We start from the raw sequence: 21,256 nt of genomic DNA, 5'->3' as shown, positions 1-21,256 counted from the left end.
CCTAATGAGCCCCAAATATCTGTGCCAGATTTCTGTTTTCCTTCTATAAAATAGTAAACCGAAAGTAAACGAAAGTACAGTTTTTCATTAAAGAAAAGGCTGTAACTAGAAACATAAAGTGCAGCTTTTCAGATAGATGTGGATTTTAGGAATGGATAAGTTTAGATGAAGCAGAACCATCCTAAGGTCTGTCCCTCTCCTCTCTCTGCAATAGAATCCCTGCCGGCAGGAAATGATGTCTCTATTGCATCATGTCCTTAGCCACCAGTACCCCAGAATTCAATACTACCAAAGAGTATTATTTGAGCCAAATAGAACCATCAAATACTCATGTCTATAAGAGCAGCTCGAAATCCTGTTTAAAGTTTTGAACCATCTCGAGCTTCAGCTCCAAATGGTTTCAATCGTCTGAGCCAATTCAAACTCAGTTTATAGGCTAGTACCTGATTGAAGCCTGTTCACACACACCTAGTTTTACCATTTTGAAGCACCGTATTGGCAATGCTTTTGACATTAAAATTGTCACAGTGGGAACGTGATCATCACCACTATCACACATCATCATCACACATCAGCTCTATAAAGACACTCATGTCATTATCACACACAATCTACATGGGGACTTTAACATCATCATGTATGCACACACCATCTCTGTGGGGATCGTACCATCATCATATATGCACACACCATCTCTGTGGGGATCGTACCATCATCATATATGCGCACACCATCTCTGTGGGGATCGTACCATCATCATATATGCACACACCATCTCTGTGGGGATCGTACCATCATCATACATGCGCACACCATCTCTGTGGATCATACCATCATCATATATGCACACACCATCTCTGTGGGGATCGTACCATCATCATACATGCGCACACCATCTCTGTGGGGATCGTACCATCATGATATATGCACACACCATCTCTGTGGGGATCGTACCATCATCATATATGCGCACACCATCTCTGTGGGGATCGTACCATCATCATACATGCACACACCATCTCTGTGGGGATCGTACCATCATCATATATGCGCACACCATCTCTGTGGGGATCATACCATCATCATGTATGCACACACCATCTCTGTTTGGATCATACCATCATCATATATGCACACACCATCTCTGTGGGGATCGTACCATCATCATATATGCACACACCATCTCTGTGGGGATCATACCATCATCATATATGCACACACCATCTCTGTGGGGATCGTACCATCATCATATATGCACACACCATCTCTGTGGGGATCGTACCATCATCATATATGCACACACCATCTCTGTGGGGATCATACCATCCTCATATATGCACACACCATCTCTGTGGGGATCGTACCATCATCATACATGCGCACACCATCTCTGTGGGGATCGTACCATCATCATATATGCACACACCATCTCTGTGTGGATCATACCATCATCATATATGCACACACCATCTCTGTGGGGATCGTACCATCATCATACATGCACACACCATCTCTGTGTGGATCGTACCATCATCATACATGCACACACCATCTCTGTGGGGATAGTACCATCATCATACATGCACACACCATCTCTGTGGGGATCGTACCATCATCATACATGCACACACCATCTCTGTGGGGATCGTACATCATCATACATGCACACACCATCTCTGTGGGGATCGTACCATCATCATATATGCACACACCATCTCTGTGGGGATCGTACCATCATCATACATGCACACACCATCTCTGTTGGGATCGTACATCATCATACATGCACACACCATCTCTGTGGGGATCGTACCATCATCATATATGCGCACATCATCTCTGTGGAGATAGTACCATCATCATGTATGCACACACCATCTCTGTGGGGATCATACCATCATCATATATGCACACACCATCTCTGTTTGGATCATACCATCATCATATATGTGCACACCATCTCTGTGGGGATCGTACCATCATCTCTGTGGGGATCGTACCATCATCATATATGCAGACACCATCTCTGTGGGGATCGTACCATCATCATACATGCACACACCATCTCTGTGGGGATCGTACCATCATCATATATGCAGACACCATCTCTGTGGGGATCATACCATCATCATATATGTGCACACCATCTCTGTGGAGATCGTACCATCATCATGTATGCACACACCATCTCTGTGTGGATCATACCATCATCATATATGCACACACCATCTCTGTTTGGATCATACCATCATCATATATGTGCACACCATCTCTGTGGGGATCGTACCATCATCTCTGTGGGGATCGTACCATCATCATATATGCAGACACCATCTCTGTGGGGATCGTACCATCATCATACATGCACACACCATCTCTGTGGGGATCGTACCATCATCATATATGCAGACACCATCTCTGTGGGGATCATACCATCATCATATATGCGCACACCATCTCTGTGGGGATCGTACCATCATCATATATGCAGACACCATCTCTGTGGGGATCATACCATCATCATATATGCGCACACCATCTCTGTGGGGATCGTACCATCATCATGTATGCACACACCATCTCTGTGGGGATCGTACCATCATCATGTATGCACACACCATCTCTGTGGGGATCGTACCATCATCATATATGCACACACCATCTCTGTGGGGATCGTACCATCATCATGTATGCACACACCATCTCTGTGGGGATCGTACCATCATGATACATGCACACACCATCTCTGTGGGGACTGTAGCAACATCAAGATAAAACACCATCACTTTGGTGATTTTAACATCATCACACACACTAGCTCAGCGGGAGACTTTAAAATCACCATTATCGCACAATATATCGATGAGGACTTTAACATAATCATCATACACATCGGTGAGTACCTGAATATCAGTATCATGACACACAATCTCTATGGAGACCTCAACATCACACACAATGTCCATGGGCCTTTAACATCATGATAATCACACACCATCTCTATGGGAGCTTCTCAACATCACACACTATGTCCATGGGCCTTTAACATCATGATAATCACACACCATCTCTATGGGAGCTTTAATATCGTTCTTACCATACAACATCTCTGTGCTGTCTTTAACATCTTTATTGTCACACACCAACTCTGTAGAGACGTTATCACACACAGACGCGGCTACTCGGCTTTCAGACAGACAGCAGGGAATACACACGCTGAGCTGACCGGCAATTTCAAACACCTGCATGAGAACGCTGACTTAGGTTTCCATGACAATGCATTTTCAACGTTGACTCGCTCTCACGCTTGCTATCCCATTGCAAGTCTCCTACTCGCACGTGGGTAGGACCCATATTAGCTAGATCCTGCATCCTGTGTGCCCCACCTCAGGGAGGCACTGCATGCTTGGCAAAGTTAACGGGCCCAGCGACTTCACCAGAGTGCTTCTGTACTGAGACATTACCTCCCCGGGGAGCTCACGCACAAACAAGCTTCTTCTCCCTCAATCATTAGGGGTCGCTGTACTTTGGTCCCGAGGAAGGTGGTACATGGGTTTTTCTGCCCCCGAAATGTAAAGCCCCCTTTGAAGCATATATGGCACATAGGAATGAGGCTCTACAATTACTAAACACAAAGCTTTAGCTCTATGTAGACCCCTGGTTCATGATTAGGTGGTCGAAGATCTAGTATTGGTCTCTTTTGAAACTAGTCAGAAAGTAAGGACTGTGATATTGATATCCCATTTGTAAATTCCCTATCAGTTGTGTCTACCCATATTTTCTTGTCCTTTCTCTCTAATATTTTCCCTGTTTTTCTTCAATTAAGCAATTAAAACCATTCATGACCAAATGTTTATATTGTATGTGTTATTGGATGCATGTATTAATTGTCTTGCATTGATATGTCTGTAAATCATTGACTCATTGACAAGATATAAAAGTGATTTTATTTCTGTAAAATTAAAAGAAATATCTTACCTGTGAACCACAGGGTTTCAAAAACAAAAAAAGGAATTCATCAATTGTTCATAAAAGAATTGGCTTTGAGTAATTAAGCGACATTCTGGAGTCAGTTTGCCGCATGAACTGTCCAGGTGGTACTCTGCAGAGTATTGTTATATACTCCCGCCTCCATGACATATGACAAAAATGCAATTAATTAATTTCTCTTAATTTATATTATTCCTGGCGGGGCATTTTCCTTTGTTTATCATTGATATTACCCTGGCCCCGGCCAGAGTTGGGGTTGCCCTGAAGCATTTATCCGGTTATCATTAATATCACACAGTATCTCGATGAGAGACTTTAACATCTATGTTCTCAGACACCCTCTCTGCGAGTACTTTAGCATCATTAATTGTCACACACCATCATACACACCATCTTCGTGGGGACATCAATAGTATCATTTTCAGGCACAATCTTTGTGGGGACTTTCCCGTCACCATAATCATGCGCCCACCCTATTGGGAAATTAACTCCACTGTCATAACACAGACTCAAAGTAAACGCTAACACCTTTATCATCACAAACTCAACGGGCAGCTTTTGAGCTAGACGTGGATGTTAAGAGAGGACACCACTGGATGAAAGGTACGAGGCATAGAGGCCTGTCTCCATACTCTCTCTGCAATGGAATGGCTCCAGCCAGGAAATAATGGCCTCGCTGCATCACTTCCTTAGCCACCAGTATCCCAGAATTCCCTAATACAATAAAGTATTATTTGACCTGAGCTGAACCATCAAATACTCGCATCTAGAGGAGCGGCTCAGATTCCTGCTGAAAAGCTCCGAAGCATCTTGAGCTTCAGATCTGAATGCTTTGAATTGCTCGAGCTGAACTGAACTCCCATTGTTTAGATAGACTTGGATCTAATTCAAGCCACTTTGCCATCCCTGATTTTACCATCTTTAAACACCACATTTGCAATGACTTTGACCCTACCACCGTCACATGCCATTCATGTGGGCATCTGATCACCATTATCATCACACATCCTCTCTGTGGGGACTTTAACATCACAATTATAACACGTCATCTTTGTAAGTACTCTTATATAAATGTTATCGCACACAATAACTTTGAGGACTTTAATATAATCATCACACACCATCTCTTTTAGGACCTGAATTTCAGTATCACGACACACAATCTCTACTGGGACCTCAACTTCACCAATTTAGCATACAATGTGTGCGGGGAATTTTAAATTCATGATAATCTCGCACCATTTATGTGGAAACTTTTAAATATGTCTTATCATGCCACATCTCTGATGCACCTTTAATGTCATTATCACACACCATCCCTTTGGGTAGTTTATCATCATTATAATCACACACCATCTCTGTGAGGACTTTAGCATCCTCATAATCACACACCCCATCTGTGGGGACTTTAGCATCACTATGATCACACCCCCTCTCTGTGGTACTTGAATAACATTATTATTACACACAGACTTTCTGGGAACTTACCCTTTGAGATAAACATGCACCATCCCTAATGGGAAATTCATTTTCCTATCAAACCACAGCCTCAAAGTAAACAGTAACATCTTTATCATGGCACCAATCCTAGATAGTGGGTATGGTTCTGTGGGCAAGATGGTGATTGCGAAACAATGAAACATCAATTCTAATCACTGCCTCCACTCCCCCAGCTGCAGTGTGTGATTATGGGTCATTCATGTCAACCTTCTGTGCCCCAGTCCTCGTTTCCGACACATTTTGAGGCTTTTGTGTGCATATTGTATGGGAAATGCCATACCATTAGCATCCATGCAATGTGCATCCCAAGGATGATGGCAGCTACTCATATAGAGGAATACAATTGCATAATGTGCAAAGATTGCAGTGCATCCCTAGGATGATGGCAGCTACTCATATAGAGGAATACAATTGCATAATGTGCAAATATTGATGTGCATCCCAAGTATGATGGCAGCTACTCATATACAGGAATGCAATTGCATAACGTGCAAAGATTGCTGTGCATCCCAAGGATGATGGCAGCTACTCATATAGAGGAATGCAATTGCATAACGTGCAAAGATTGCTGTGCATCCCAAGGATGATGGCAGCTACTCATGTAGAGGAATGCAATTGCATAACGTGCAAAGATTGATGTGCATCCCAAGGATGATGGCAGCTACTCATGTAGAGGAATACAATTGCATAACGTGCAAAGATTGCTGTGCATCCCAAGGATGATGGCAGCTACTCATATAGAGGAATACAATTGCATAATGTGCAAAGATTGCTGTGCATCCCAAGGATGTTGGCAGCTACTCATGTAGAGGAATATAATTGCATAATGTGCCAAGATTGCTGTGCATCCCAAGGATGATGGCAGCTACTCATATAGAGGAATACAATTGCATAATGTGCAAAGATTGCAGTGCATCCCTAGGATGATGGCAGCTACTCATATAGAGGAATACAATTGCATAATGTGCAAATATCGCTGTGCATCCCACGGATGATGGCAGATACTCATATAGAGGAATACAATTGCATAATGCGCAAAGTTTGCTGTGCATCCCAAGGATGATGGCAGCTACTCATATAGAGGAATACAATTGCATAATGCGCAAAGATTGATGTGCATCCCAAGGATGATGGCAGCTACTCATATAGAGGATGCAGACAGGTAAGTGATTCTTAAGTTTTATTCAGTATATAACAACATAAGAAGACCCCCAACATTGAGAGACTCCTCTCCTTCAGCTCTTTCTCCAACTGACAATATTAGAACATTTATTATACCTCAACAAGGAACACTGTCATCAACATTCCATGACATCATACTAGGGCTGCAGCACTCAGAAGAGAAACACTATGGAGGACATTCTTCACTCACATCTCACAAGTCACTCCAACACATCTCCCCCTTTTTTTTTTAACTTCGCTTATATAATCCAAAATCCGATGACACAAATTAACATAAAATAATCTCAGGATCTCATGTTGATGACCTCAATAACTCACTTAAATTTGTCCAGTACTTTACACATACTATATATACCCTCTCTTGACCGCAGCAATTCTATCTTTATTCCACACTTGCCCTCCAGTCACACGTACGGCCCCTTTCATGACCGCCACCACTCTGACTGGATCCGAATACAGAGAATCTCCTTTCCTTTTCACAATTCCTTTCTTGATCCTAACCCAATCTCCACACTCTACGCGCAACTCTTTCTTACCTCTCTTCAGGTTTTCACGCGCCACCCATTCAGACTTCTTCCTCACCAACGACCTTCTTACCTCATCAATAACCAAATCAGTTTCCCTACTCCTACCCAGCCACGGCGGACACGCCATGGAATATGGCTTCCTGCCCCTCATAAGCTCAAATGGGCACAGCCCTGTCGTTGAATGAGGCGCCATTCTTAGGGCCCAGATCCTATTCTGTATCACAGCCAACTTATCCAATCCACATTCTTCCCCCATGCGAATACTCTCCATCACGCATCTATTCATCCTCTCAACCACACCGTTGGATTCGGGATGATACAATGAAGTCCTTTTGTGACGCACTCCACATTTCTTTAAATAGCTGGTGAAGTTCCCCCCTACAAATTGGGGACCATTGTCTGTCAACAAACTTTCCGGCAGACCTTCATTGGAAAATATCTCCTGCAAAGTCTTTATCATGGTTTCTCCAGTGACATCTCTCACAATTTTATAATTCACCCACCTGGAGAACAGATCCACCACCAGGACTATGAACTTTCCACGCCCATACCCCAATTCCACAGGACCCAGGATATCCATGGCGAGATCACTCCATATCCTGGACGGAAGACCCACGTCCACAAATGGTTGCTTCTTAGCCACTGATCCCTTCCCACTCTTGAACAAAATTGACAATTTTCTAGACAATTTTCTATTTCCCTGTCAAAGCCCGGCCACCAATAGTCTTCCCTCAACACCCCTTTGGTTTTGGTAACTCCTATGTGACCACTGTGTGCCAGCTCTATCACCCTCTTCCTCAGTCCACTTGGAACCACAGCCCTTCCCCATCTGAACAATACCCCACCGATGATCGACAATTCATCCTTCACTTCCCAATACGGCCTCGCGCCCTCCGCCACTTCCACTTTGTTAGGCCATGCGGCGGAAACAACATACGGAATTATTTTATTTATATTCTCATCGCTCCTCATCCCTTCCAACCACTCCTGCTTGGACACTATGCCATCTGTGTTAACGAACACTAATTCCAACTCTTCATCTTCCACAACATCAGAATCAATTACCCTCATCCTTGATAAATTGTCAGCCAATACATTTTCCTTCCCAGGAATAACCTCCATCTTGAAACAATGCGTTTGCATTCTGGTGACCCATCCTGCCACCCTGCGGGAAACCTTATCAAGGCCCTTGTTCTCGAATATGGCTTTTAGCGGTTTATGATCAGTACGAACTACGAACTCAACACCCCACACAAAGTTTTTGAATCTCTCCACCGCCCAGAAACATGCCAACGCCTCCTTCTCGAGAACGGAATACCTCACTTCCGCTCCCTTGAGACCCCTTGAGGCATGAGCTATCACCTCCTCGGACCCGTCGTCTTGTCTCGGAGATAACACGGCACCTAAACCACATTCACTCGCATCCACTGTGATGATGGATGGCTTTCTTGTGTCAAAACAACCTAAAGGTTGGGCTAAGTTTATCTCCTCTTTTATACCATTGAATTCCGCCTCACACTGACTATTCCACACAAATTCAGCACCCTTCCTCAAAATATTTCTCATCTCATGTACTTTATCAGCATAATTTATCACAAATTTCTGATAAAACTCCGTCATTCCTAAAAAAGAGCGTAGTTCACGCTTATCAATAGGTCTTTCTATTCTCTTTATGGCATTCACCATCTCTTCCTTGGGTCTGATACCATTTCCTGACACCTCATGTCCCAAATAGTCCACTTTAGTCACAGCAAATTTGCATTTTTCTTCCTTAAGAGTGATTCCTCTTTCCTCGAATATCTTCAACACCTTACACAAATTCCTGTCATGCTCCTCCAATGTCACTCCGCTGACCAACACATCGTCCTGAAAACAGAACACACCCCTCACCCCCTTCAACAAGCGATCCATGATTTTCTGGAACACTGAGGAAGCAGAGGCTAACCCGAAGGGCATCCTCCTAAATTGAAACACTCCTTCATGTGTCACAAACGCCGTAACTTTCCTACATTCCTCCTCCAACTCCACCTGATGATATGCTGACGTCAAATCCAGTTTAGAAAAGTACTTCCCTCCACCCACCATGGTTAACAATTCACCCATGTTTGGTAGTGGGTGTCTATCCACCAACACACACTTATTCAACTCGCGCATATCAACGCACAGCCTCAGATCCCCTGAACTTTTCTTCACAATGACGACCGGGGAAACCCACTCGACTCCCCCAGCTCTTTCAATCACACCTGACTTAAGAAGTTTCTCCAATTCCTTCTTTACTTTGTCCCTTAACACAAAAGGGACGGGCCTGAGTTTCACCACGGTGGGGACACTGCCTCTTTCAACAATATCTGGTGCTGAAAACCCTTCACTCTTCCCAATGTCTCGTCAAATACCTTCCCATGCTCTCTTACATACTTGCTATATGACGAACACGCTTCTGACACTTGTAATACTTGATCAGGATGGTTGGGGTCCAATCTGATTCCCAAATTCTTTTGCTCTCTCCATCCAAGCAAGGATTGACCTTTCTTTGTCACATACACCTTCCCTTCACAGCATCGTCCTTTAAATTCAAACTTACTCCAGACATACCCCAGCAACTCAATTTTATCTTCGTTGTACCCCCCTGGACAAATGTCTGGCACCGACAATGCCGACACTGCCCCTTTCATTTCATCCTCAAATGCGGATTTGGATATCAAAGTGATCTTCGACCCCGAATCAGCCATCATCGACACCTTACATCCATTCACGGTCAAAACAGTATAGGGACGCTCACGATCATCCAGGACATCATCCCCACCAACAACATTGACAGTGTTCACAATAACATTCTGCAGTGCCAGTACGGTGTCATCTTCTGATGACCTCCCTTCCTCCTCTTCATTCACGTATAGAACTTTCCTCTGATTCATTTGCCCAAACTGATAGTTCTTGCAGCACGTCCCAAAGTGTCCTCTCCTCTTGCATTTATTGCATACCGCCTTCCGCCCTGGACACACCACTGAAGAAGCAAAATGTGTCGCACTGGCACATCTATAGCACAATCTCTCATCCTTTTTATCTTCTCTTTGCGTCGCCTCTTGAGTTCTTCTTTCTTCTGCATTATTCCTCTCCTTTTGTTTGTTTCTTCCCTTCCTCTTGTTCTTCCCTTCATTCACCTTCAATACTTCCGGCTTGGCTTCTTTAGAGTCTCCTCCTTCGGCCTTTGATAACTTGGCGACACATGCCAGCGAATGTTCTACTCGTTTGGCTAAGTCCAATACCTCGTCCAAGTTTGGCTCGTCCTTCAACCACAGTTCCTCGCGTATCTTATTTGACCTACAATGTGTCATGAATTGATCACGGATGTGCTCGTCAAAACTTCCCTGAAACTTACACGTTAGAGCCAGATGACGGAGGGCAGTCACATAGTCTTCAACAGACTCCCCATGGGCTTGTACGCGCATGCGGAAATTGTAACGTTCTAAGATCGTGCTTCTTTTTGGGTTGAAATGTTTGTCTAGTCTCATCAGAGCCGACTCGAAATCATTCAATTCATCCCCGCTTCCATCACTTGCTAAATGAGGGAGAGTCTCAAAAATTCTTTGGCCTTCGTAACCTAAAAAATGAAGCAATAATGCTAACTTCCTTTCGCTGGAATATGCCGTTCCCCCAGCCGCCTTCATATAATGCATAAAGCCCTTGCGCCATTGGGGCCAAGCAATTTTTGCCACCCCTGGCGTAGGCATAAATGTGGGTGGTCCAGATATGCCGGGTAATGCTGCCATGTCTTCAGTTACAATTCTAGTTCAGAGCAGTGTTTTTCTTTTCTTTTGCTGCACTTGTAACTAAAGACCTTATGTACTTGTTGCAAAAAAAAAAACTCTTCTCCGCTGGGTTGACACAAAAGGATTTTCTGATGCTGGGATAATCTGATGCTGGGACCACCTTTGCTATCACTGTAACCCTTCTTTGCTGCCACAGTTCAGTTACCGCCCACTCAAAGGACTTGCAGTCATTTTTACACAGAAGAATGCTGAATTAGTTTTGATTGACCCCCTATTACATCTGTTACGGTAGTGGCTTGGCGCCCTCCTGACGTAACTTGACCTTCTATTGCAAGGAATACGGTAATTTCGTTCGAACAGGGTTCCTTCTTGTTCAGGTCGAACAACCGTGGGGACGTGTCCCGTGCAGTGATCCGCGGCGGAAACAAAACTTGCACTTACTTGGCAAAGATGCAGGTGTATGGTGGGCGCTCAACACCTGGGGCACATCAGCAGATTACACCTGCGGGGGTGGGCGGCCGCTCGACGCAGGAGTGGGGCGGAGCAACCTCCCTTGCGCCTCTGGTCCTGTCAGGGCCCGCTCGCTCCCACTTTACTGCCCCGAGATAGATCAGTCACTTGTGGGACTGGTGAGGCTCCTGACGGTCGTCCCGTCTTTCACACTGGAGGGCCGCTCAACGCGCAAGCGATGCGGAGCAGCCCACGGCGTCTAATGACGGGCCGCTCAACGCACGCGCGATGCGGAGCAGCCCATGGCGACTCGCGGCTCCTGCTGACTGGGGCGGGTGCCACCTCTCTTCACCGGGGTTGGAGCGGTGCAGATCGTTCCTCTGCAGGTCTCTCCACGCCGACGGACTTCAGCGATTGTCCTGTCGTTCGCGCTGGGCCCGCTCAACGCACGGATGATGCGGAGCAGCCCACGGCGAACCGCGGCTCCAACTGACTGGGATGGGGCCGCCGCTCCTTTTTCACCCGGGCTCTGGGGCGGTGGAGATCGTCTCTCCGCGGGTACTCGGCGGCCTTCCGGAGCTAAATAGGCATGACTGGCTGCTGGGGGTCTCCTCTCACCTATCCGCTGTGGCCACTGCATCCCATCCTCGTCGCCATTGTTATGAAGATGCTGGCGCAGACAGGTAAGTGATTCTTAAGTTTTATTCAGTATATAACAACATAAGAAGACCCCCAACATTGAGAGACTCCTCTCCTTCAGCTCTTTCTCCAACTGACAATATTAGAACATTTATTATACCTCAACAAGGAACACTGTCATCAACATTCCATGACATCATACTAGGGCTGCAGCACTCAGAAGAGAAACACTATGGAGGACATTCTTCACTCACATCTCACAAGTCACTCCAACATTCATGTCCTGCAGTTCCTCTCCCCAGAATCCCTCTGTTGCTAGGGTTTCCTGTCCTGCAGTTCCTCTCCCCCAGAATCCCTCTGTCTGTTGCTAAGGTTTCCTGTGCTGCAGATCCTCTCCCCCAGAATCCCTCTGTTGCTAAGGTTTCCTGTCCTGCAGTTCCTCTCCCCCAGAATCCCTCTGTTGCTAAGGTTTCCTGTCCTGCAGATCCTCTCCCCCAGAATCCCTCTGTTGCTAGGGTTTCCTGTCCTGCAGATCCACTCCCCCAGAATCCCTATGTTGCTAAGGTTTCCTGTCCTGCAGATCCTCTCTTCCCAGAATCCTTCTGTTGCTAAGGTTTCCTGTCCTGCAGATCCTCTCCCCCAGAATCCCTCTGTTGCTAAGGTTTCCTGTCCTGCAGATCCTCTCCTGCAGAATCCCCCTGTTGCTAAGGTTTCCTGTCCTGCAGATCCTCTCCCCCAGAATCCCTCTGTTGCTAAGGTTTCCTGTTCTGCAGATCCTCTCCCCCAGAATCCCTCTGTTGCTAAGGTATCATGTCCTGCAGATCCTCTCCCCCAGAGTCCCTCTGTTGCTAAGGTTTACTGTCCTGCAGATCCTCTCTGCTAGAATCCCTCTGTTACTAAGGTTTCATTTGCTGCAGATCCTCTCCTCCAGAATCACTCTATTGCTAAGGTTTCATGTCCTGCAGATCCTGTCCTGCAGATCCTCTCCCCCAGAATCTCTCTGTTGCTAAGGTTTCCTGTCCTGCAGATCCTTTCCCTCAGAATCCCTCTGTTGCTAAGGTTTCATGTCCTGCAGATCCTGTCCTGCAGATCCTCTCCTCCAGAATCCCTCTATTACGAAGGTTTCATTTGCTGCAGATCCTCTCCCCCAGAATCACTCTGTTGCTAAGGTTTCCTGTCCTGCAGATCCTCTCCCCAGAATCCCTCTGTTGCTAAGGTTTCATGTCCTGCAGACCCTCTCCCCCAGAATCCCTCTGTTGCTAAGGTTTCCTGTCCTGCAGACCCTCTCCCCCAGAATCCCTCTGTTGCTAAGGTTTCCTGTCCTGCAGATCCTCTCCCCCAGAATCCCTCTGTTGCTAAGGTTTCATGTCCTTCAGATCCTCTCCCCCAGAATCCCTCTGTTGCTAAGGTTTCCTGTCCTGCAGATCCTCTCCCCCAGAATCCCTCTGTTGCTAAGGTTTCATGTCCTGCAGATCCTCTCCCCCAGAATCCACCTGTTGCTAAGGTTTTATGTCCTGCAGTTCCTCTCCCCCAGAATCCCTCTGTTGCTAAGGTTTCCTGTCCTGCAGATCCTCTCCACCAGAATCCCTCTGTTGCTAAGGTTTCATGTCCTGCAGATCCTCTCCCCCAGAATCCCTATGTTGCTAAGGTTTTATGTCCTGCAGATCCTCTCCCCCAGAATCCCTATGTTGCTAAGGTTTCCTGTCCTGCAGATCCTCTCCCCTAGAATCCACCTGTTGCTAAGGTTACATGTCCTGCAGATCCTCTCCCCCAGAATCACTCTGTTGCTAAGGTTTCATGTCCTGCAGATCCTCTCCCCCAGAATCCACCTGTTGCTAAGGTTTTATGTCCGCAGTTCCTCTCCCCCAGAATCCCTCTTTTGCTAAGGTTTCCTGTCCTGCAGATCCTCTCCCCCAGAATCCCTCTGTTGCTAAGGTTTCATGTCCTGCAGATCCTCTCCCCCAGAATCCCTATGTTGCTAAGGTTTTATGTCCTGCAGATCCTCTCCCCCAGAATCCCTATGTTGCTAAGGTTTCCTGTCCTGCAGATCCTCTCCCCTAGAATCCACCTGTTGCTAAGGTTACATGTCCTGCAGATCCTCTCCCCCAGAATCCCTCTGTTGCTAAGGTTTCATGTCCTGCAGATCCTCTCCCCCAGAATCCCTCTGTTGCAAAGGTTTCCTGTCCTGCAGATCCTCTCCCCCAGAATCCCTCTGTTGCTAAGGTTTCCTGTCCTGCAGATCCTCTCCCCCAGAATCCCTCTGTTGCTAAGGTTTCCTGTCCTGCAGATCCTCTCCCCCAAGAACCCCTCTGTTGCTAAGGTTTCCTGTCCTGCAGATCCTCTCCCCCAGAATCCTTCTGTTGCTAAGGTTGCCTGTCCTGCAGATCCTCTCCCCCAAGAACCCCTCTGTTGCTAAGGTTTCCTGTCCTGCAGATCCTCTCCCCCAAGAACCCCTCTGTTGCTAAGGTTTCCTGTACTGCAGATCCTCTCCCCCAGAATCCCTCTGTTGCTAAGGTTTCATGTCCTGCAGATCCTCTCCCCCAGAATCCCTCTGGTGCTAAGGTTTCATGTCCTGCAGATCCGATCCTCTCCCCCAGAATCTCTCTGTTGCTAAGCTTTCAGGTCCTGCAGATCCGATCCTCTCCCCCAGAATCTCTCTGTTGCTAAGCTTTCAGGTCCTGCAGATCCTCTCCCCACAGAATCCCTCTGGTGCTAAGCTTTCGGGTCCTGCAGATCCTCTCCCCCAGAATTCCTCTGTTGCTAAAGTTTCATGTCCTTCAGATCCTCTCCCCCAGAATCCCTCTGTTGCTAAGGTTTCCTGTCCTGCAGATCCTCTCCCCCAGAATCCCTCTGTTGCTAAGGATTCCTATCCTGCAGATCCTCTCCCCCAGAATCCCTCTGTTGCTGAGGTTTCCAGTCCTGCAGATCCTCTCCCCCAGAATCCCTCTGTTGCTAAGGTTTCCTGTTCTGCAGATCCTCTCCCCCAGAATCCCTATGTTGCTAAGGTTTTATGTCCTGCAGATCCTCTCCCCCAGAATCACTCTGTTGCTAAGGTTTCCTGTCCTGCAGATCCTCTCCCCAGAATCCCTCTGTTGCTAAGGTTTCATGTCCTTCAGATCCTCTCCCCCAGAATCCCTCTGTTGCTAAGGTTTCCTGTCCTGCAGATCCATTCCCCCAGAATCCCTCTGTTGCTAAGGTTTCATGTCCTGAAGATCCTCTAACCCAGAATCCACCTGTTGCTAAGGTTTCCTGTCCTGCAGATCCTCTCCCCCAGAATCCCTCTGTTGCTAAGGTTTCATGTCCTGCAGATCCTCTCCCCCAGAATCCCTCTGTTGCTAAGGTTTCCTGTTCTGCAGATCCTCTCCCCTAGAATCCACCTGTTGCTAAGGTTACATGTCCTGCAGATCCTCTCCCCAAGAATCCCTCTGTTGCTAAGGTTTCATGTCCTGCAGATCCTCTCCCCCAGACTCCCTCTGTTGCTAAGGTTTCCTGTCCTGCAGATCCTCTCCCCCAGAATCCCTCTGTTGCTAAGGTTTCCTGTCCTGCAGATCCTCTCCCCCAGAATCCCTCTGTTGCTAAGGTTTCCTGTCCTGCAGATCCTCTCCCCAGAATCCCTCTGTTGCTAAGGTTGCCTGTCCTACAGATCCTCTCTCCCAAGAACCCCTCTGTTGCTAAGGTTTCCTGTCCTGCAGATCCTCTCCCCCAGAATCCCTCTGTTGCTAAGGTTTCAGGTCCTGCAGATCCTCTCCCCCAGAATCCCTCTGGTGCTAAGCTTTCAGGTCCTGCAGATCCTCTCCCCCAGAATTCCTCTGTTGCTAAGGTTTCATGTCCTTCAGATCCTCTCCCCCAGAATCCCTCTGTTGCTAAGGTTTCCTGTCCTGCAGATCCTCTCCCTCAGAATCCCTCTGTTGCTAAGGTTTCCTGTCCTGCAGTTCCTCTCCCCCAGAATCCATCTGTTGCTAATGGTTCCTGTCCTGCAGATCCTCTCCCCCAGAATCTCTATGTTGCTAAGGTTTCCTGTCCTGCAGATCCTCTCCCCCAGAATCCCTCTGTTGCTAAGGTTTCCTGTCCTGCAGATCCTCTCCCCCAGAATCCCGCTGTTGCTAAGGTTTCCTGTCCTGCAGATCCTCTCCTCCCAGAATCCCTCTGTTGCTAAGGTTTCATGTCCTGCAGATCCTCTCCTCCCAGAACCCCTCTGTTGCTAAGGTTTCCTGTCCTGCAGATCCTCTCCCCCAGAATCCCTCTGTTGCTAAGGTTTCATGTCCTGCAGATCCTCTCCCCCAGAATCCCTCTGGTGCTAAGGTTCCATGTCCTGCAGATCCTCTCCCCCAGAATCTCTCTGTTGCTAAGCTTTCAGGTCCTGCAGATCCTCTCCCCCAGAATCCCTCTGGTGCTAAGCTTTCAGGTCCTGCAGCTCCTCTCCCCCAGAATTCCTCTGTTGCTAAGGTTTCATGTCCTTCAGATCCTCTCCCACAGAATCCCTCTGTTGCTAAGGTTTCCTGTCCTGCAGATCCTCTCCCACAGAATCCCTCTGTTGCTAAGGTTTCCTGTCCTGCAGTTCCTCTCCCCCAGAATCCCTCTGTTGCTAATGGTTCCTGTCCTGCAGATCCTCTCCCCCAGAATCCACCTGTTGCTAAGGTTTCCTGTCCTGCAGATCCTCTCCACCAGCATCCCTCTGTTGCTAAGTTTTCATGTCCTTCAGATCCTCTCCCCCAGAATCCCTCTGTTGGTAAGGTTTCCTGTCCTGCAGATCCTCTCCCCCAGAATCCCTCTGTTGCTAAGGTTTCCTGTCCTGCAGATCCTCTCCCCCAGAATCCCTCTGTTGCAAAGTTTTAATGTCCTGCAGATCCTCTCCCCCAGAATCCCTCTGTTGCTAAGGTTTCCTGATCTGCAGTTCCTCTCCCCCAGAATCCTTCTGTTGCTATGGTTTCCTGTCCTGCAGATCCTCTCCCCCAGTATCCCTCTGTTGCTAGGGTTTCATGTCCTGCAGATCCTCTCCTCCCAGAACCCCTCTGTTGCTAAGGTTTCCTGTCCTGCAGATCCTCTCCCCCAGAATCCCTCTGTTGCTAAGGTTTCATGTCCTGCAGATCCTCTCCCCCAGAATCCCTCTGGTGCTAAGGTTTCATGTCCTGCAGATCCTCTCCCCCAGAATCTCTCTGTTGCTAAGCTTTCAGGTCCTGCAGATCCTCTCCCCCAGAATCCCTCTGGTGCTAAGCTTTCAGGTCCTGCAGATCCTCTCCCCCAGAATTCCTCTGTTGCTAAGGCTTCATGTCCTTCAGATCCTCTCCCCCAGAATCCCTCTGTTGCTAAGGTTTCCTGTCCTGCAGATCCTCTCCCTCAGAATCCCTCTGTTGCTAAGGTTTCCTGTCCTGCAGTTCCTCTCCCCCAGAATCCCTCTGTTGCTAATGGTTCCTGTCCTGCAGATCCTCTCCCCCAGAATCCACCTCTTGCTAAGTTTTCCTGTCCTCCAGATCCTCTCCCCCAGCATCCCTCTGTTGCTAAGTTTTCATGTCCTTCAGATCCTCTCCCCCAGAATCCCTCTGTTGCTAAGGTTTCCTGTCCTGCAGATCCTCTCCCCCAGAATCCCTCTTTTGCTAAGGTTTCATGTCCTGCAGATCCTCTCCCCCAGAATCCCTCTGTTGCTAAGGTTTCCTGATCTGCAGTTCCTCTCCCCCAGAATCCCTCTGTTGCTAGGGTTTCCTGTCCTGCAGATCCTCTCCCCCAGAATCCCTCTGTTGCTAGGGATTCATGTCCTGCAGATCCTCTCCCCCAGAATCCCTCTGTTGCTAAGGTTTCCTGATCTGCAGATCCTCTCCCCCAGAATCCCGCTGTTGCTAAGGTTTCCTGTCCTGCAGATCCTCTCCTCCCAGAATCCCTCTGTTGCTAAGGTTTCATGTCCTGCAGATCCTCTCCTCCCAGAACCCCTCTGTTGCTAAGGTTTCCTGTCCTGCAGATCCTCTCCCCCAGAATCCCTCTGTTGCTAAGGTTTCATGTCCTGCGGATCCTCTCCCCCAGAATCCCTCTGGTGCTAAGGTTTCATGTCCTGCAGATCCTCTCCCCCAGAATCTCTCTGTTGCTAAGCTTTCAGGTCCTGCAGATCCTCTCCCCCAGAATCCCTCTGGTGCTAAGCTTTCAGGTCCTGCAGCTCCTCTCCCCCAGAATTCCTCTGTTGCTAAGGTTTCATGTCCTTCAGATCCTCTCCCACAGAATCCCTCTGTTGCTAAGGTTTCCTGTCCTGCAGATCCTCTCCCACAGCACAGAATCCCTCTGTTGCTAAGGTTTCCTGTCCTGCAGTTCCTCTCCCCCAGAATCCCTATGTTGCTAAGGTTTCCTGTCCTGCAGATCCTCTCCCCCAGAATCCCTCTGTTGCTAAGGTTTCCTGTCCTGCAGATCCTCTCCTGCAGAATCCCCCTGTTGCTAAGGTTTCCTGTCCTGCAGATCCTCTCCCCCAGAATCCCTCTGTTGCTAAGGTTTCCTGTTCTGCAGATCCTCTCCCCCAGGATCCCTCTGTTGCTAAGGTGTCATGTCCTGCAGATCCTCTCCCCCAGAGTCCGTCTGTTGCTAAGGTTTACTGTCCTGCAGATCCTCTCCGCTAGAATCCCTCTGTTACTAAGGTTTCATTTGCTGCAGATCCTCTCCTCCAGAATCACTCTATTGCTAAGGTTTCATGTCCTGCAGATCCTGTCCTGCAGATCCTTTCCCCCAGAATCTCTATGTTGCTAAGGTTTCCTGTCCTGCAGATCCTTTCCCTCAGAATCCCTCTGTTGCTAAGGTTTCATGTCCTGCAGATCCTGTCCTGCAGATCCTCTCCTCCAGAATCCCTCTATTACGAAGGTTTCATTTGCTGCAGATCCTCTCCCCCAGAATCACTCTGTTGCTAAGGTTTCCTGTCCTACAGATCCTCTCCCCAGAATCCCTCTGTTGCTAAGGTTTCATGTCCTGCAGACCCTCTCCCCCAGAATCCCTCTGTTGCTAAGGTTTCCTGTCCTGCAGACCCTCTCCCCCAGAATCCCTCTGTTGCTAAGGTTTCCTGTCCTGCAGATCCTCTCCCCCAGAATCCCTCTGTTGCTAAGGTTTCATGTCCTTCAGATCCTCTCCCCCAGAATCCCTCTGTTGCTAAGGTTTCCTGTCCTGCAGATCCTCTCCCCCAGAATCCCTCTGTTGCTAAGGTTTCATGTCCTGCAGATCCTCTCCCCCAGAATCCACCTGTTGCTAAGGTTTTATGTCCTGCAGTTCCTCTCCCCCAGAATCCCTCTGTTGCTAAGGTTTCCTGTCCTGCAGATCCTCTCCACCAGAATCCCTCTGTTGCTAAGGTTTCATGTCCTGCAGATCCTCTCCCCCAGAATCTCTATGTTGCTAAGGTTTTATGTCCTGCAGATCCTCTCCCCCAGAATCCCTATGTTGCTAAGGTTTCCTGTCCTGCAGATCCTCTCCCCTAGAATCCACCTGTTGCTAAGGTTGCATGTCCTGCAGATCCTCTCCCCCAGAATCACTCTGTTGCTAAGGTTTCATGTCCTGCAGATCCTCTCCCCCAGAATCCACCTGTTGCTAAGGTTTTATGTCCTGCAGTTCCTCTCCCCCAGAATCCCTCTGTTGCTAAGGTTTCCTGTCCTGCAGATCCTCTCCCCCAGAATCCCTCTGTTGCTAAGGTTTCATGTCCTGCAGATCCTCTCCCCCAGAATCCCTATGTTGCTAAGGTTTTATGTCCTGCAGATCCTCTCCCCCAGAATCCCTATGTTGCTAAGGTTTCCTGTCCTGCAGATCCTCTCCCCTAGAATCCACCTGTTGCTAAGGTTACATGTCCTGCAGATCCTCTCCCCCAGAATCCCTCTGTTGCTAAGGTTTCATGTCCTGCAGATCCTCTCCCCCAGAATCCCTCTGTTGCTAAGGTTTCCTGTCCTGCAGATCCTCTCCCCCAGAATCCCTCTGTTGCTAAGGTTTCCTATCCTGCAGATCCTCTCCCCCAGAATCCTTCTGTTGCTAAGGTTTCCTGTCCTGCAGATCCTCTCCCCCAAGAACCCCTCTGTGGCTAAGGTTTCCTGTCCTGCAGATCCTCTCCCCCAGAATCCTTCTGTTGCTAAGGTTGCCTGTCCTGCAGATCCTCTCCCCCAAGAACCCCTCTGTTGCTAAGGTTTCCTGTCCTGCAGATCCTCTCCCCCAAGAACCCCTCTGTTGCTAAGGTTTCCTGTACTGCAGATCCTCTCCCCCAGAATCCCTCTGTTGCTAAGGTTTCATGTCCTGCAGATCCTTTCCCCCAGAATCCCTCTGGTGCTAAGGTTTCATGTCCTGCAGATCCGATCCTCTCCCCCAGAATCTCTCTGTTGCTAAGCTTTCAGGTCCTGCAGATCCGATCCTCTCCCCCAGAATCTCTCTGTTGCTAAGCTTTCAGGTCCTGCAGATCCTCTCCCCCAGAATCCCTCTGGTGCTAAGCTTTCAGGTCCTGCAGATCCTCTCCCCCAGAATTCCTCTGTTGCTAAAGTTTCATGTCCTTCAGATCCTCTCCCCCAGAATCCCTCTGTTGCTAAGGTTTCCTGTCCTGCAGATCCTCTCCCCCAGAATCCCTCTGTTGCTAAGGATTCCTATCCTGCAGATCCTCTCCCCCAGAATCCCTCTGTTGCTGAGGTTTCCAGTCCTGCAGATCCTCTCCCCCAGAATCCCTCTGTTGCTAAGGTTTCCTGTTCTGCAGATCCTCTCCCCCAGAATCCCTATGTTGCTAAGGTTTTATGTCCTGCAGATCCTCTCCCCCAGAATCACTCTGTTGCTAAGGTTTCCTGTCCTGCAGATCCTCTCCCCAGAATCCCTCTGTTGCTAAGGTTTCATGTCCTTCAGATCCTCTCCCCCAGAATCCCTCTGTTGCTAAGGTTTCCTGTCCTGCAGATCCATTCCCCCAGAATCCCTCTGTTGCTAAGGTTTCATGTCCTGAAGATCCTCTCCCCAGAATCCACCTGTTGCTAAGGTTTCCTGTCCTGCAGATCCTCTCCCCCAGAATCCCTCTGTTGCTAAGGTTTCATGTCCTGCAGATCCTCTCCCCCAGAATCCCTATGTTGCTAAGGTTTTCTGTCCTTCAGATCCTCTCCCCTAGAATCCACCTGTTGCTAAGGTTACATGTCCTGCAGATCCTCTCCCCCAGAATCCCTCTGTTGCTAAGGTTTCATGTCCTGCAGATCCTCTCCCCCAGAATCCCTCTGTTGCTAAGGT

Source organism: Ambystoma mexicanum, chromosome 13 (genome assembly GCF_040938575.1).
Source record: "Ambystoma mexicanum isolate Mex_15411 chromosome 13, UKY_AmexF1_1, whole genome shotgun sequence".
Taxonomy (NCBI): Eukaryota; Metazoa; Chordata; class Amphibia; order Caudata; family Ambystomatidae; genus Ambystoma; species Ambystoma mexicanum.
Note: the sequence above shows the minus strand (reverse complement) of the source record.